General features: G+C 35.0%; 1 long non-coding RNA gene across 1 annotated transcript; it reads right to left on the bottom strand.

Moving 5' to 3' along the window:
* Window positions 1-12,249: 12,249 nt before the first annotated feature.
* Window positions 12,250-19,513, bottom strand: LOC114183518. Its single transcript, XR_003604384.1, has 5 exons — window positions 19,157-19,513; window positions 19,044-19,062; window positions 18,841-18,905; window positions 12,782-12,829; window positions 12,250-12,438 (listed from the first exon to the last, which is right to left on the bottom strand). It is a non-coding gene; the product is annotated as an uncharacterized LOC114183518 (long non-coding RNA).
* Between the last annotated feature and the right edge of the window lie 289 nt (window positions 19,514-19,802).

The raw sequence follows: 19,802 nt of genomic DNA on the forward strand, positions 1-19,802 counted from the left end.
ACATTTAAGTACCTGCAATTCCATACAATCAAGCACAACACACAACCATAATTCTTACACCAAAATTCCTAAGAAAATTTATTATCACAAAACCAAAATCACTACAGTAATGCGTGACACATTTCTCAAGCTACAGACATCTAATCGACGATCCAACTGATCAAACCACAAAATAACATGTTATGAACCAAATGTCCAAATTTGAGCTCAATCCAACGGTTAATGAGTCGGGAAAGTCAATTTTACTAAAACTACGCATATTAGAAAAATACACAGTCGCCCAGCGACTGCGCGACGCATCCTGAATACGAGAAATAACGTCAAATATCACAATTTCATGGATATTTGAACCCCTAACTCAGAAATATACCAAAAACTAACGTTTTCCCCAAACGTTTCTCATATTTCACAAAACATTAATCGCATAAAATAGAAATGACGTGAAACCCTAGCTTCGATTACCTGGAAAGAGCTACTAAGGGGGATTTTGGACACGAACAGAGGTACACCACAGTTCCTAAGGCAGTTCAGTGAGTTGAAGATGAAGACAATGGAGCAAGGACAGATTACTACGGTTATCCCTAGTGGAAAAACACAAGTTCAACTGGCAAACAAAGTGTATGGATAGGAACAACTTACGCGGAGTGAAATGTGCTTCAGCTTGCTTGACCAAGAGCTAGGACTAAACCCTAGCAGAGCTTCCTGTTGCGAAAAGGGGAGAGTTTGGCGTCTGTGTTTTCTGTAAAGTGAGAGGGATGGAAGGATTGGGGCAGACTTAGGGTCTATTTTTCCTTTGGGTCAGCCGTTAGGCCCAATAGTTTGGGGCATCCTTTAAAATAAAAAGGCAAAAAATAAAGCGGGCCTTACAATTTTTGGGAAAAAAAAAATTTAAAATCACATTAGTTTTCACACTTAAAATTACAAATATTTTAAAATTACATTAGTTTTAGGACAAACATATGGGTTGCTAATACCTTCCTCATGTGTAACCGAATCCCAGACCTGATCTGGTTTTACAAACCATCATTTTATAGGTTTTCCAAAGTTTCCCAAAAACTATTGTGGTGACTCCCTTTTCTAAAATATTTATATTTTAAAATGATTTTTAAGTTCGCCGTCTCGTCACGATTTTTTTGAGGTTACGACAGACACAATCAACATACCAAGACTTTTGAATCCCACAAGCATCTAATACAACATAACAAGTCTCTTACTTGAAAATCTGGTATCACACCAGACAAATCACAAACGCCCAAGAAAGATAAAACCTCTGTGGTGGGTCTCCCTAGCCAACCAAGAGCTTTCTTCAAAGCACCCACGCCAAGCCAACACGGCTTCAAGACTTAAAGACTCGATCACGAATTGTTGTAATATTGTGAAGTTCAAAGAGAACGAGTTTTTTCGAAATAGTCACACTGATTTCACACCTAAAAAATGAATCTCTCACATTCTTTGTGAAAACCCCAGACTTTATAGTTTATTAGATGACATATTGAATAGATTGAAATTTATGTTCAATTTGTTGATTTCACTTATTTTGAGTTAAATCAACTGATTGAATAAAATTTTCACTGATCAAATATGTTACTTGCAAAAAAAAAAACAAGTCAGTTAACCTATTAAAAACCCTTTCAACCAACTAAAAGACTGTAACCAGACACAAGACATCTATTCAATGTCAAATAGTGATGGTTCCTTCCTCAAGCTAGTATGCTCCAAGCATTGAAGAAGACTCCTCCATGCATGATCTAATTGGACAAAGTTTGAGTTCTAGGATGCTGAAATGTGGCAACCTTTGGTTGGCCTGTTTGAGAAAATGAGGATTGTCATGTGGCAACATTTGCATGGGTATAATTTTGTGAGTGATAAGAGGGGTGAAAGTTAGCAACTTAGGGGGTATAATAGTGAAAGCTGATTGTGTGACCCATTATTGAAAAATGGGAGTGTACATATAAAAACTAGAGGTGCATTCAACTCCTTGTATACTTGTTTCCAAAATTTACTAACTTTGGACCTATTTTGTAACTCGAAACAATTCAATTTGACACATTTAATGGACCAAATTTAACTTCAGCTGCATCAACAAACATTAGAATATCCTAGAATATTTTATGCAACTAAAATCGCTTTTTAAGTTACTTTTATCTCACAAACGCATTACACCCAATTATCACAAATTTTGATTAAATTAATCTTTTAAACATTAAAATTCAATTAAATCTCCAAATTTAAACATTAAATGAGGGCAAAAACATGCATTCATCACTCCAAGCATTGAAGAAAACTCCTCCATGCATGATGGTAGGCACGCGGAAGCAAAGACAAATGTTTATACAGGTCTCAATTTTGATGGTTTGATGAGTAAAATGGTGTGGTTTGGTGCTCTCAAGTAAGGTTAGTCCAATACTCAAGGAAGAGTGGTTAGAGGAGACCAAATGAGATGCTTTAGCCTTGACTTTAGAGATAAGTAGGTGTGCACAAGCAATTTGGCTACATAACTCTATTAATCTCAAACTGAATTTATAACGGGTAGACACCTCTATTTATAGCCTAAGGTGTCTCCAAATTTGGAGATGAAAAACCCTAAAAACTCTAACTTGGCTAGCTTGGACACCAAGGCAAAAATTCTCTCCAATGGGAGGAGAACATGTCACCACTCAAGGAGGTGGGAAATCCTCGGCATTCCTAGAGTGTCATGTGGCCCCTCAAGAAGGTGAGAAAATCCTCTCCATTCCTAGAGTGTCATGTGACCACTAAGAAAAACTCTTCAATGAGAGCATGACACATGACCACTCTCTCCCAAAGCAAACAAGTCTCTTCCTTGCCTTTCAAGCTACCTCCTATGTGCATGTTGACTTTGTAAAGTCAATGGAGAATACGCTCCAACTCATGGGCTTTTCTAAGGCCCAAAACTCCTATGCTACTTGGCCCATTATACAAAGCCCAAAAAATTTATACTACTAAGAGTTTAGGCCCACCCTTTATAGATGAATCGAACTCTTCTTAAATATGCTTAGTCATGCTTCTTGTGGTTAGCCACTTGGCTAGGGGGTTGCCATCAAATAGTCTTCAATTTAAGCTCGAATCTTCAAGTTTCAAATTCTTCATGTGCAATCAGTTTAAGCATAGTTCAACCTTGATCAACACAATCAATTCTTCATGTCTTCATCACTGTATCAAGTCTTCATTATGTCTTTATCAATCCTTCATATCCTCGTCAAATCTCTATGGAATTTCTTCATCAAATCTTTATGCATCAAAGTATTTTGTGCTAACAATTTAAACTTGTCCAATTTTTTAACTTTTCACTCTACAATGGTTCAGTCAATGCCTTCAACTCCTCTTTCCAGATTTTTTTTATCATAATTCTTTTCAATGGTTTTTCCTCCTTTTTTTTCACTAGCACTCTTCTTTTAGGAACACCTCTAGACAAGTTCAAATTTCCACTTCCAATTCAATATAGCAAATGGGTATTATAGATTAAACAACTAATTCAACATTTTTTTTTAAAGGAACTCAACTAGGAAAAGGTAACTCTCGGCAAATGCATATATATAATTCAAATCCAAAAGTAAAAACTCAATTAAGGCACAAAACAACAAAAAGCATGAATATGGTTCTACAAGAAGTGACACAGCCAAATGAATCACGAATACAAATAGTCTAAAAGAAGGATGGCACTATGAATCAATTTTCAAACAAGATTCAACAAAGGAAAAAAGTCTCAAACAGTGCAATAAACCACAAAATTATACATCCAATTTTCACACAATCATTTCGGTGAAACTTTAGCAACAGTGAATCAAAGTGAAAATATATCAACAATTATCATCACCACACACAACCAATGTTGGAACTAGAAACATGGTGTTGGTTTAGCTTTCAAAGATTCGACCATGATAAATTTCATCTCAATTAAGTGAAAATAGGTCAAACAGAAATCAGTGATAGAAAACAAAATTTTCTCAAGAGCAGTATATGCCACTATCACAAAACCAATGATTAAACAACAAAATGAATAAATTGCACCAAATGTTCGACCAATCATAAAGCAACTACTATGCATTAGTTTTCCACACAATTAGATAAAACATTGATTTCCACAACTGCATAACAAACTAGTACTAGGAAAGAAAACAAAAAAAAAAGAGTTAAATTACTCTTTTAGTCCCTCTATTTGTTATGAAATTTTAGTTTGGTCCTCAAGTTTTTCGTTGTCTCAATTTTGTTCTCATTTTCTTAAAAATGACTCAATTTGGTCCTCACCGTTAACTTTGATCAAACGGTGTTAAAGTCAACGCCACATGTCAATTTTTGGCTTTTTTGAATTTTTTTGATTTTTTTAAATGTTTTACATGTGTCACTTCACAGTTGTGCCACATGTCAAAATGACTCAATTTGGTCCCTATATTTGTTTTTAGTTTCAATTTAGTTCAATTTTTGTAAAAATGAAGCAATATTGTCCCTCCTTAGATTGACACTCAATTTAATCTTTGTATACAACTTATGATGATATTCTTAATAAAATTGATATTTTTATTAAATATTTGTAGAAATATTTTTAAATAAGTTTTTTTTACTTTTATTATTAAACAAAGTTAAACCCCAAACTTAATTTCAAAAATTAACAATTTTGTTATCATATATAAAGGCATCAAGTGTATCATATTATACAAACTTAGTGAAGATTAAAAATCAAATAACTTGTCACACATAAGTTTAGGAACTAAATTTCAAGTTCAAAACAAAACCAAAGTTTAATCTTTTGTATAGAATTTAAATTTAATTTAAAATATTTATAAAAATATTTAATAAAAACGTTAATTTTAGTAAGAATATCACCATAAAATTTATAAAAAAGTAAATTTAGTGTCAATTTAAGGAAGGACAATATTACTTCATTTTTTACAAAAATTGGGACTAAATTGAAACTAAAAACAAATATAGGGACCAAATTGAGTCACTTTGACACGTGACACAACTATGAAGTGACACGTGTAAAAAATAAAAAATTCAAAAAAAAAAAAACCAGAAATTGACACATGGCGTTGACTTTAACATCGTCTGGTCAAAGTTAACAGTGAGGACCAAATTGAGTCATTTTTAAGAAAATGAGGACCAAATTGAGACAACGAAAAACTTGAGGACCAAATTGAAATTTCATAACAAATAGAGAGACCAAAAGAGTAATTTAACCAAAAAAAAACAATAATATTAATTGTTCCAACCAAAAGAATGACATGGTCAACAACCCTAAGAGAGCCTCCCAATTCACGAACACAAGCAATGGAAGAATATGAAAATGAACTTTCCCATGTTCCAACTCACAAAGAGGCAAGCGCTAGGGGAAATACCCCCATTTAAAGTAAACCTTAAAAATGCAAAGAAGTCAGTTGAAAAGCCAAGTCAATTCATTGTATAAGACCCGGGAAAATTAAATAAATAAATAAATATTTATTTAATAAATGCGAGGGTGGGAATTCGTAAGTTAATTAATGTGGAAAGAGAAGATAAGTAGTAGTGTTAGCTTAAGTGTTTGAGAGTACTTGGTTGTGATGATAGGACTTAAGTTCAAGTCCTGTGTATGCCATTAGTATTATAATTTAATTAATTAATTATTTTGCATTTATGCATGAACATGTGAAGTATATTGATAAGTGTGTAGGTACTCAAAATAGCAAGAAACACGAATTGGCTTGTTGGTTGTACATTTGTTGGTCATTATGTGGATGTGGGTTCAAACCTTTGTTGGCGCAAAAATAATTTCTTTTTGCGTATGGATCATGTGGATCAAGTAAGGGTGCATAGGAGAGCATTGTAGAGTTTTGGAGAGTACTTGGAAGGCTAGAGAAGGTCGTTGAGTATAAGGCAGTGCGGTGTTTTCTTGGGAGCAAGAAAAGTCCTTAAAAGAGCACTCGGAGCTGAACCAGCACTATGTTGTAACCATATCTAGTGATTTTCGTTTGGCTTTACTTTATGGTTATTTTATTTTATGTGATGTTTACAGATTCCTATTTATGGAATTTTATGCTTCTTATTTGTTCTGGATATATAGTCCTCATTTACTTTGACTTTTGTGCTATTGTGTTTTGTACGTGTGCTTCCTTGAACTCTATCACGTTTTTCAGTTTAATGGCCTATATATATGAGAAAGCATGGGGGTTTTCTTTTCTCCTTTTTCTTCTGAGGCTTGTGCTTGTCAAGGGTATCAATTAAGAAAAAAAAGTTATGGAATTCAATCCTCACAATGGGACCCACGGTGATGCAACCAAAGTGTTGTTCGGAATTAGGTTTTGCTCATGACTTGGTATATTAGAGGGCCCCACAACATGCTTTGATTTCTTTTCTTTTTGTTTCACGGTGCAGACAAGTAATCCACTTTAACTTCTTGTTTTAATATTATTTGATGCACATATTTGCTTTTGATGGGACTTTTGTACATTCTAGTATGGTCTAGTACACACCCTAAGTGCTTAGCAACTTTTCCTTTTAGTTTAGTTGAAAGAAAATTCAAGAAGTTCAATTGGTGGGTTTTATGCAAACAAAAGAGACTAAAATAGGAGTATTAAAATAAAGGTTCAAGTTTGGGTCCCAATTTGTTTGAAGTGGAGGTGTTTTTGGTAGTGCTATTTAATGTATTTCTAAGTTAGGGGTTTAAAGATTCATAAAATTGTGTTGTTTCACGCCGTTGTTTGTATTCTGGAAGCGTCGGTGGTCGCTAGGTGAGTGACATACGCGTTGGGCGAGTGACTTGGTCGCTGGGCGAGTGACTTGGTAGCTGGGCGACTACGTTTATTTCTAATCTACACAGTTGTAATAAAATTGACTATTCTGACTCGTTAACCGTTAGATTAAGCTCAAATTTGGATAGTTTTTCCGTAATATGATATTCTTCGTTTTGATTGGTCGGATCGTCGATTTAAGGTCTTTAGTTTGCGAAATATATCACGTATTATTACAGTATTTTTGGTTTTATGATGATAAATTTTATTAGAAATTTTGGTGTAAGAAATATGCTTGTGCATGGCATTGCAGGTACTTAAGTGTTGGCACTCACTCGTGTGGGATGAACACTGTTTTGTGTTGCATGTATGTGATGCTATGGTGAATGCCTGTACACTTATGTGATTATGTGAACTAGATGTGCATATGTATGGGATGGTATGATGTGATGTGAGTTTAAATGACTAAGTGTTGATGTTAATCTTAATTTGACATTAGGAATTGGTAAAAAGGGGGTTCCTATAGTTACTGATTGAGGTAAGACTCATGCTTTGTATGAATAAATGAGTTATGTGTCTGTTGCCTTATTATTTCAGAATTTCATACGAGCATGGTTTACTCTGGGGTTCCAATTGAATGTGGGCATTGATTTAAGATGTGAATATATATGAATTATAAAAGAGAGGAATGTGTGCTTATACTTGAAAGATTCATGTGTTATGATGTTGTATTTGGAGTATATGAATGTGTATTTTAATTTCTAGATGTTGAGAATTGAATGGTTGTATGCTAGGAGCTCAATTAGAGTACCTAAAACCAGTAGTGTCACATTACTATTGTAGCGCCTAGTGGTGCATAGTGGACCGCCAAGCGATATTAGGAAATAGGGAAGTCCTATGTGTTATGGCGCCCGACGGTGATGTGGAATCGCCAGGCAGTCTGCACTGCCATTTCGCCTGGCGCTTAAGTTGCGTCAGGCGATAGTGCAAGTGGCAGGATGCGTTTATGGTGCGTTTTGCATGACTTGTTGTGTTGGTTTTGGTCTGGGATATGCTTGACCGTATCACGAGTGGGTAGGTTCATGATTGGTGTTGGAACACGTGATTAATACGAGCGAGTTTGATGATGCTGTCGTTGACGCGATCAAATTAATACTACTAAACTATAACAACTTCAATATTGCTAAGATAGTAGTCAGGAAAATAGAAAGGGTAAAGTAACCCTAAGTCGTCTCCCAATGAACACGAAATTGATTTCTAACAAATTAGTTCTTATAAAAACTATACAAAAGAGTTAATCAAATGAAACAAGGAATAAAGAAATAAAATTTGAAAAAGATAAAAAGATAAAAAAACAATGATAAAGAAAAATAGATTGATTCCACTACTTGTTCAAAATATATCCATCATCGGTTATCTAAATATTATTGCTCAATTAATTATTGTTGTAAATTTACAAATTAATCAAATGAAATTCTCAATTAATATGTTGGCATTCTCACTATTAACCAAAGTAAATTCTCAATCAAAAACAAGAAATTTGTAGATTAATCATAGTAAATTTAACCAAAGTACTTTCTCAATTAAATATTACTAAGGTAAAATATGGTCTTTTTCTTTTCAAGGTTATGTAATAGGCTTAATACATGAAAAAGAGGTTTAAAAGCTCAAAGGGACTACCAATGGATTAATATCAAGGTGGGCATATTTGGCCAAGTAGCTAAAAACAAGAAATGCCTCAGTCATATCAAATCTGCATATTCACCTAAAAGATGCAAAACAAAAGAATCAAGCCAAATATTTGAGTATAAACAAAACATGAGCATCACTCAAGAAAAATAGGTATGACACATGGCAGTCCATCCTTTACATTAAGGCTCAAGACTCACAAGGTCAAAACTCTTTTACAAAAGATTTAATCAAGAAATTCTCAAATCAACTCAATTAGCAAATCATAGAAATAAACCACTCATATCAACATGACTTTTATTTCTCCAGAATTATGACCATTTCAGTTATTGAATCAAATCCTAAATATCCAAAGTCAATATGTTTTATTGAAAGTAGGGAAATATCTTTGGTGGATTTCTTATGAGATATATTGTTTAAAAGTTTCACCAAGTAAAAAGGGAATACTTTCACAATTTTCCCAAAAAGAAATCACATTTTTTTAAAATGAAAAAAAAACAGAAAAAAAAACTACCTACGGTTTGTCTCCCCCACACTTATTTAAAAAAATTTCCTTGATGGACTTATTTTGGGAAGGAGACGAAAAATTTTATGACTTCTAGCTCAATCTGGTCATATGTCAAAATTTATTTTCTTTAATTTTTTATGTACAAGTCAGCTTGTACCATTTTTTTAATTTTTACATTTTTATTTTGTATCAAAACTAAAACCAAAAACACATATTTTTGAAAAAAATTTAAATTTTTTATTAAAAATAAAAACAAAAAACAAATATGCATGCATTTTTAATTTTTTATCAACAATGTTTTCAAAAGAATTTAAGTCTAACCTCTTTTCCTATTGTAGCAACCATTCTTCTTTCTCTGCAGTCAAGTCAACAAAAATCACCACTGAAAATCTATTTTCATCATTCACATCAACAAAATTGATGTGTGGAGTGTGTGGCTTTATATCTGAAGTAGTAGTAGTAGATACTTCAGCTGTATCTTCGAGTATTGTTGGTTCTTCAACTTCACTTGGTTCCTCCATTGTATTATTCTCACAACTTTGCTCCTAAAAAAGATCATTTGTCCTCATATCATCAGTAACAAATAAAACTTTATATTCACATTGAGCATCATCGTCATATCCATTAGTAGATATGTTAGTGTGAGAATCTTTAATTTCTTCATTAGCAAATTCAGTAACATCTTTAGTAAAATTAATATGTCCATCAATAAATATATTAGTATGAGCATCATTATATCTATCAATAGATATATTAGTGTGATGTGATTTTGTGTTTGTTGATCTAACATTTGAATCATGTACTCTTTCACATCAATGCTCAATTTTTCCATTCTTTGATTCATGCTCCTTAACATCATCATTTCATCCCTTTGCTCAACTATCATCTTCATAAGTTTTTCTAAGGTGGCCTCCATAGCTTTGTCTTCCATTAGCTGACTTAAATCTTCTAACATTTGTGCAGCTCTAATGGCCAACTTTAAAAGCATATCTTCTATTTCATGATGAAGTGCTCTAAATTCTGGGATTTAGCAAATCTCGGATGGCATTGGAGGGTAGTATTAACAATACCAAGTAATTCTAAAAAATTGTTGTTACTTGCATCCTCCATCATGTCATATAATACTTTATCATTTCCATACCATTCTTGCTTAATATCTTTGCATCATTGATCAGCTCGCAACCTTTCATCTAAGGTGTCTAATTTCCTCTCTCAGTCCATCCATTAATAAAACAACTTCCTTATATGATGGTCCATTGATTGCTGCAACTTGTTGTGATGGTGTATGTTGTTGTTTATAAGAACCAAATAGAACATATGATAGCTGAAGTGGACACTCAGAATATGGTTGTTGCTCATATCCCAAAAAAGATGATCTAGGATATAGATCATGAAATTGTCGTAAAGTTAACCCACTTATATCAAGTGCAGAAGTAGGTGTGACAATTTGTTGCTAATACATATAAATCACGTGGTTGATGTGGATAGTAATCATAGTTCACTTGAAAATCACATTGTTGATTATTTTAATATAAAAACTATTTTTCATTTTTGAGAGAGGTTTTCTGAAAAGAAATAACTTGAAAGCTTGTTGAGTAAACTTCCAGAAAGAGAGGTGTGTCTCAATGGACAACTTAAGTACCTTATCTTTCCTTAGCCAAAGTCTTCCCCAATTAGTTTCACAAATTTCCCAACAAAATTCCTCAAACAAAAATTATGCTTAAAAAAAATTTTAAAAAAAGAACGAAGATAAATGTTAGAAAAAAATGTTAGTGATAAACAAAAATAAAAACAATAACAAATAAAATAAGAACTATAGTGATAAAAATTCTAATTGTGTTCCCCAGCAACGACGCCAAATTTGATAACACTATCGTTGACGCGATCAAATTAATACTACTTAACTATAGCAATGTCAGTATTGCTAAGATAGTAGTCAACAAAATAGAAAGGTTAAAGTAACCCAAAGTCGTCTCCCAACAAACACGAAATTGATTTTTAACAAATTAGTTGTTATAAAAACTATAAAAAATGGTTAATCAAATGAAAGAAGGAATAAAGAAATACAATTTTAAAAAGATAAAAAGATTAAAAAAAAACAATGATAAAGAAAAATAGATTGATTCAACTGCTTTTTCAAAATAGACTCATCATCGGTTATCTAAAGATTATTGCTCAATTAATTATTGTTGTAGATTTACAAATTAATCAATGTAAATTCTCAATTAATTTGCTGGCGTTCTCACTATTAACCGAAGTAAATTATCAATCAAAAGCAACAACTTTGTAGATTAATCATAGTAAATTTAACCAAAGTACATTCTCAATTAAATATTACTATCCTTAATTATGTCCATTCTTTTACCTCTAAAATCAAGCAAAAATCTAATTAACCAAAGTACGTTATTGATTAATTCTAGTTAAAGTTTTCACCTCTAATCAAAGTACATTATCAATCATTGGTAAAAACTCATCCAATCATATAGATTAAAACATATCACTAATTAGTTATGATGTAAAAAACCATTACTTTTCACGTGATTCAAAGATAAAAGATATAGATGAATTAAAACCTCAACAATAATAAAAAGAACAAAGAAATTATTTCACCCCAACCTCAAAATCCATAATGAAATTATAATGCAACTAAAAAGCTATTTTTAACATCTTTTTGTATCTCATGCCCAATAAATCCAATTATAAGAAATCGCAATTTAATTAATCTTTTAAGCAGAAAAATCAATTAAAATTCCATTATTAAATACCAAATGAGGGCATAAATATGAACTCACTAGAGGTTCATATTAATGATACTCTCGTGTAAGGATACGAGCAAGGAGGTTCGTAGTTGGATGGATACGCGTGTTGGACTACGGGTGGGGAGGTCCGTAGAATTGGAACTACGAGCAGGGAGCTTCGTAGAGTTGGACCACGAACAGGCAAGTTCGTGGAAGTATCGAAAACCCTAAGACCAGCATTGGACTACAAGAAAAAAACATATTACCTACAACAAAATTCTGTATGTAAGTAAAAAAATCCGTAAGTAATGCAGTTTTACCTACAGATTACATACGGACAAAAATTCGTAGGTAAATGTGTCTTATGTAATTACATACAGATTTATCCGTTGGTAAATATCTACGGATTATCCATAGATAAATACCTACGAATTTATCCATAAGTAATGTGTGTGCCAACTTTAATGATACTACCATTTTCTTGGAACAATTATGCAGACTTATACGTTGAACTTCATGTTCATCATTGCAAAAAATTTATATAATATCTAAGAAATTATTAAAGTAAATAATTTAAACATACAATATTCGTACATAAGTTTAACATGGTCAAAAATCTAAACATTATAAAATACAACTATCTATATACAAAAGCATTCATAATGTCTGAATAACATTTTCTAACATATTAATAATATCTAAAGTTTCTTAACATCAATAATTACGATGAGTGCATTTCCACCAACGGTCCACCTTCTACTACAGCACATAAATTCCCAACCTGAAAAAAAAAATGTTGAGGTTAAAGAAGTATGTTGGTGACTTAAATATTAAAAAACAATCACAATTTCAAAATTATCCTTTCTGAAATAGCTTTAGTACCATTGAATATTTAAAGCAAAGAGAATCAAAACAATATCTCTGTAATAGACCAAAACGACAAAATTATAAATAACTTTGATAAAGTAAATTATTGTTTCGTAACACATGAGGGAAAAGATATAATGAAAACTTAACCTAAAAGTAGAATATATATATATATATATATATATATATATATATATATAATATTTCTATGTTTTATATACAAATATTAATATAAAAGAAAAAACCTGGGAACTTACCGTGCTATCAACTATGGTAGCTCTAGACTTGAATGCAATAACAATACCCTGTTGATAACAAGTATTAATATTACTAATGAATAAATAAGAAAGAATTAAGTACATTAAAAGTACTGAATAATAAACCTTTAGAGTTGTTAGAATTATTACCTATTGTATCATTAACCCTATGTGTAGGGTGTTGAGTGTGGAAAACTATCTAATGCCGTATCTACTGTTGCATGTAATCATGTCGTATCTACTTGCTTCACTATAAATAGAAGAGGAGGAGAGTGGTACTGTGATCCACTACTCATATATTTTAAAGTCTCAGTCTCAAGTTGGTATCAGAGCGGGTCGATCCCGCTCTGGTTTCTATCTCATCTGGTCTGTCACCGTTGTCCGCGGTTGATCGCTGTTAGTCACCGCCGCTGTCCGCGACTGTCCAAGTTCGTTTAACCTCGTTTCTGAACTACCCAACACTGTCAAACAACATTTCAACATTGTTTGCCACTGTCTGCAGTCCTCCGCCACTGTCTGCCGCCGTTCGCCACCGTCTGCCGCCGTCCACTGATGCAGTTCCGTCCGGAAACCACCGGATCTGAACCGCCTCTCCGCGCGACAGCCAACCCCGCCGATGTCACAGGCAACGCCGTCGCCACGCGCCTCCACGCGCGTCATCTCTGTTCGCTGCAGTCAGGCGCGTGCCGCCTTCCAGTCGCCAGTTCGTCGTCGCACCACCTCCGTCGCCGTCGTCGGAGCCTCCTCTAACCGTTTTGACCCTCAAATCTCTGTTCCGGTGATGTCCAGTAGCACCTCTTGTGGAAATCGTCACTTTCAAATTCGAAAATCGTCACTATTTCACTATTTTCCGAGATCCTCTCTGTTTTTGTTTATTCTCTTGATCATATCATGGCCACTGGAGGTACTGGGAGTGCTATTTCATTCTCCAGAAGCCCCTGCATTACGTCCGAGAAACTAAATGGCCAAAATTACTTACCTTGGTCCGCTGCCGTCGAGATGTGGTTTCTCGGTTAAGGACACCACGAACACCTTGAGAAAGATGGCAGCCACGTACCTTCTGAAAAAGCTGAACAGTGGAAACAAGCAGATTTCCAACTCTGTGCTCTATTGTGGCAGTCGGTGGAACCACGACTTTTGATGTCCCTACGAGCCTTCAAAACTTGCCACTCGTTTTGGAAGCGAACTCAGAATATCTATGCAAATGATATTCAACGCCTCTATGATTCGGCGAACAAGTTGGCATCTATGAAAATGACTAACCATGATATGATGTCATTCATGAATGACGCTCAAGCTCCAAGTACATCAACTGCTCTCAATCCATGGAAGGTCACAATTCATGGGTAATTGACTCTGGTGCTTCTGATCACATTTCTGGTAATACCTCATTGTTCTCAACCATTTCATTCCAAGAAAAATCTCATTTTATAACCCTCGTAAATGGTTCTAAAACATCCTCAAACGGAGTCGGTCAAGCCATCTTATCTTCGTCCTTAAATCTAAAATTTGTCCTTTTTGTCCCTAATTGTCCTTTCAATTTAATTTCCTTAAGTCAGTTAACCAAAACATTGAATTGCTCTGTAACCTTCGATAACAAATCTTTTGTTATACAGGAGCGTGGCTCGGAGAGACAGATTGGAGAAGGATATGAAGCGGGCGGATTATACCATTTTGGATCTCGTCCATGTGTGTCATGTGTTGCAGCTCCCAATCCTAAAATGTTACATGATCGGCTTGGTCACCTTCACCTGCCCAAGTTAAAGAAAATGTTTCCTGAACTTAGTCGTCTCCAGACTTTAGAATGTGAGTCATGTCAACTAGGAAAACATGTTAGATCTACCTTTCCTAAAAGGTCTCAATCAAAGTGTACTTCTAGTTTTTTTGTCATCCATTTCGATATCTAGGGACCTAGTCGTGTCTCATCTTTTGGCTTTAGGTATTTTGTTACTTTCATTGATGAATATTCGAGATGTACTTGGGTTTACCTTATGAAAGATCGTTCTGAATTATTATCCCTCTTCACATCCTTTTTGAATGAAATCAAGAATCAATTTGGTCAAGTAATTAAAATCTTAAGAAGTGACAATGCCAAAGAGTATTTTTCGTCTGCTCTTTCTAATATTTTGAGTTCCCATGGTATCCTGCACCAGTCTACTTGTCCTCATACGCCACAACAAAATGGTATAGCAGAAAGAAAAAATAGACACTTAGTTGAAACTGCTCGTACCCTTTTGCTTAGTGCCAACGTTCCTGTCCATCACTGGGGAGATGCCATCTTAACTGCAGGTTTTCTTATTAATCGGATGCCATCTTCCTCTCTCAATCATAAGGTCCCTTTCTCCATTCTGTTTCCAGAAAATCCTCTCTTTCACACTTCTCCTAGAGTTTTTAGTTGTGTATGTTTTGTTCATGACATGTCTCCTGGGTTAGACAAGCTTTTTGCTCGCTCTCTCAAATGTGTTTTCTTGGGCTATTCACGACTTCAAAAAGGGTATCGATATTACTCTCCTGAAACCAAGAAATATTACATGTCTGCCAATGTTACATTTTTTGAACAGACCCTTTTCTTCTCTCCATCTGTTCAAGATGTCCATGTCATACAGCAGGTTCTTCCTATTCCCGTGGTTGAGTACAATATTTTCAATGTCCCTGTCCCTCCGAGTCTCCACCAAAGTCCTCCTGAGCCATCATCTCCACCTATTGATTCTCTCCAACACAGGACACCGACGAATAGTCCAGTTGTTCAAGAACATGGTGAATCCCCTACTTCAGATTCTTCTCCCTCGTCTCTTGATCCCACGACTCCTGGTCAAGGTGATTCAGGTTGGCCCATTGCTCTCAGAAAAGGTACTCGTTCCTCTCGAAATCCACATCCCATTAATAATTTTCTTAGCTATCACCGATTATCGCCTTCCTATTGTTCACTTTTATCCTCAGTGTCTTCTGTTGTTATTCCCAAAAATGTGAATGAAGCACTTGATCATCCTGGATGGCGACAAGCCATGATTGCAGAGATGCAGGCTCTTGAAAGCAATCATACTTGGGAGCTCGTGCCCTTCCCTTCGGGTAAGAAAGTTGTTGGTTGTCGATGGATGTATGCAATTAAAGTTGGCCCCGATGGTCAGGTTGATCGACTCAAAGCCCGATTGGTTGCAAAAGGGTACACTCAGGTTTATGGCCTTGACTATTGTGACACCTTCTCTCCCGTGGCCAAGATGACTACTATTCGCCTCTTCTTTGCAATGGCAACAATTCGTCACTGGTCGCTTCATCAATTGGATATCAAAAATGCCTTCCTTCATGGTGATCTTGAGGAGGAAGTTTACATGGAGCAACCTCTTGGGTTTGTTGCTTAGGGGGAGTCTGGTATGGTATGCAAATTGCATCGATCTTTATATGGCCTCAAACAATCACCACGAGCTTGGTTTGGAAAATTCAGCTCCATTGTTCAGAAATTTGGGTTAAGACGCAGTGAGGCAGATTACTCAGTCTTTTACAAACATACCTCTCCTGGGAAATGTGTCTACCTAATAGTATATGTTGATGATATTGTTATTACAGGAAATGATACTACTGGAATATCTCAACTGAAGGAGCACTTGTGTAAACATTTTCAAACCAAGGATCTCGAAAGCCTCAAATACTTCTTGGGCATTGAAGTAGCTCAGTCAAAAGATGGAGTTGTAATCTCTCAAAGGAAATATGCTCTTGATATATTACAAGAAACAGGTATGATTGACTGCAGACCAGTAGAGAGTCCTATGAACCTAAATCAGAAGTTAACAGAAGAAGGCAAATTATTCTGCGATCCAGAGAGATATAGGAGGCTCGTTGGAAAGTTAATTTATCTCACTATTACGAGGCCTGATCTATCTTTCGCAGTTGGAATTGTTAGCCAATTTATGCAGACTCCATGTCTTGGACATTGGAATGCCATCATCCATATTTTAAGGTACCTCAAGAAGGCTCCAGGACAAGGTTTGCTATATGAAGATAAAGGAAATGTTCAAATCTCTGGGTACTGTGATGCTGATTGGGCAGGCTCTCCTATTGACAGATGCTCTACTACAGGATATTGTGTCCTCCTTGGAGGAAATGTTATCTCTTGGAAAAGTAAGAAGCAAAATGTAGTGGCTCGATCCACCGCTGAAGCTGAATATCGGGCAATGGCGTCTCTCACGTGTGAACTCATATGGGTAAAGCAATTTCTTCGAGAGCTTAACTTCTGTGAAATTCAGACCATGAAGATGTACTGTTACAACCAGGCTGCTCTCCACATTGCATCAAATCCAGTGTTTCATGAGAGAACTAAACACATAGAAATTGACTGCCACTTTGTTCGAGAAAAATTGATGACCAAGGAAATTTGTACTGAGTTCGTTGGGTCAAATGACCAACTTGCAGATGTGTTGACCAAGTCATTAAGGGGACATCGGATTGAGTTCATTTGTTCCAAGCTTGGTTCATACAATTTGTATGCTCCAGCTTGAGGGGGAGTGTTAAAATTATTACCTATTGTATCATTAACCCTATGTGTAGGGTGTTGAGTGTGGGAAACTATCTACTGCCGTATCTACTGTTGCATGTAATCATGCCTAGTATCTTAGAGTAGTTTTTTCATATGTACTTGTTTCATTATAAATAGAAGAGGAGGAGAGTGATACTGTGGTCCACTACTCATATATTTTAAAGTCTCAGTCTCAAGTAGAGTGTTTATATATATGAAACAAAATCATGCTCCAAATTCAAGCATGATGGTTCAATCTTCTATGAATGCTTGACCATGTGTTACGGAAAAAATTAGCTTTCCTGTTCCCATCCCTTTGCTAAGCAAGAGGCTTCATATTTCTACAACCTTGTATTGTTGAAGTCTGCAAGGAAAATAAAGAGAAACTTAATTTTTCTTAGCATAATTAACACATTGGTAGCATTTGGTACCAAAATCATGTCAGATAAAAACGTAATTGCAGTTCATGGACCTGCCATTGCTAGCCTTCATTCATAAATTTCCTTTGAGAATCTTCCAAAAGCTCCATTATCATTTAACTATGATAGGGATATTTGGTTCCTTTTCCATGTTTGGTACGTTTAAAAATAGAACAAAACTAGGCACAAGGTTAAAAATTGGTACATTTTGGCATACAAGAGCAGAATCCAACCCAAAACACTAGTCCATTAGGTGGGAGAGTCCAACCCAGAGAAAAGCCAATGTAGTTTTAGAAACAGAATTGATTTAATTTCACTTAAGTCAGACTTGTTCTGATCTTAGTTTTTAACAACTTGGAGTCCAAGTGAATGAGACTTTTGGAAGCTATAAAGTTGTTGTCATCCCTTATCATTCACCACCCATTATTTGTCATTGTATGGCACCCGCCAAGCTGTGTTGCCCAGGGTGGAACTCAACCCCTCCCCTTTTTGCTTTTAGAAAACCCTTTTAAGGGTTAATATACTTAACATTTCAAGTATCGACAAGCTTAAACAAATAAGATATATCACTAAAGTTTAACTATTTATTTCACACATGGATGCATTTCCCAACAAGCACATTATCTTTTAAGTTAAACAAAAGTGCTTCTAATAAAATTTTATCATTCATACTTAGATAATATGATTATTAATTTTCATAGCTTAAAAACTGACTACTTTTGTGTCTCACATTTAACGTCGATCTTTAACTTGGATACATGAAAATGTAAAGGCATTATTCAAACTAAGTTCTTGAATTAGATCTTAATCACTAAAATGGGAGACTGAAGAAAAAGAAACAGAGTTACAAATGCAATGAATTCATGGTCTTTAGCCGAAATCCATTCAAGAGTAATGTCAATAACAAATATAAAGACACAAACATCAATAGAGCATATCTTATGTATCTTAGGCACACAAAAATTACAATACAGATAAACAAATTCAGTTTGAGATTTATAACAGCAACCCAAAATGGAGCAAATTAACAAATAATTTAATTGTGTGGGTACCTCAATAGTTTGACTACTGTGACAAGGAAACAAGAAGAAAAGAATGTTTCAGTGTCAGAACTCGTATAAATGACATACCTTGTGCCAAAAAATTCTTGTATATTTACATCATGGTCTAGCTTCTTAAACGTTTTCTTCAATGCCTAAATTTTCAAATGTGGAGACATGACAACAATAAGAATCATTATAATTATAACTATATGAATCCTTTCAAAATGAGAACAAAAAGAACCATGTTTATCTAGGTATGGATTTTGAACTGAGCTGTTAGAAAAGCTTACTTCAAGAGACTCCAACTTCCTGTTGCAATAAATTGAAAAAACCTTGTGTTATATTATTGTATTACATTACTCGGAACAAATACATTATATCATGTTTGTGTCAAAGAACCTACAGTGAGTGTGAGTGGAGGTGCTTCCATGGGAAGGCCAATGTAGAGGAAGAGCATGTCGTGGAGGCTAGGGTTTTGGGGAGGGCCAATGCGTTGGAGGCCAGGGTTGCAGGAGCGGGAAAATGCATAGGAGGCACGAGTTAGTGGAGGCTAGGGTTCAAGGGAGTGCCAATGCAGAAGAGGAGTGTGCGATGGAGGCTAGGGTTGCAGGAAAGAACCAATGAGGAGGAGGCGTGCGGAGGAGGCGCGCAGTGGATGTTAGGTTTCCAAAGCAGGGTCACAGAGGAGAACGATACTTCTTCTTAGTGAGTTAGTGAGCGCGATCGAAAAACTTCTTTGTATAAGTGATTTTTAGGGAGCGCTAATTAGAAAATTTTTTAACAAATGAGCACGACTCTCCTGTGAGCATGTTACTATCATATTTTAGTTTTTGATTTTTAATAATTAATTATTTTTAAATTCGTACGTAAAATCAATAGATAATGACAAGTTTACCTAAGGATTCAAATCTGTATGTAATTATCGGTAGGTAAATTACAATTTCTTGTAGTTTTGAGTATGTATCTTGTATAGGATAATATGTTTTTCTTAATTTCATTTTAATGTGTTGAGATGTGGACTTGGACCGGGAGATGCTTGACAATGTCAT

The sequence above is a fragment of the Vigna unguiculata genome, chromosome 5, assembly GCF_004118075.2.
Source record: "Vigna unguiculata cultivar IT97K-499-35 chromosome 5, ASM411807v1, whole genome shotgun sequence".
In the NCBI taxonomy this organism is placed as follows: domain Eukaryota; kingdom Viridiplantae; phylum Streptophyta; class Magnoliopsida; order Fabales; family Fabaceae; genus Vigna; species Vigna unguiculata.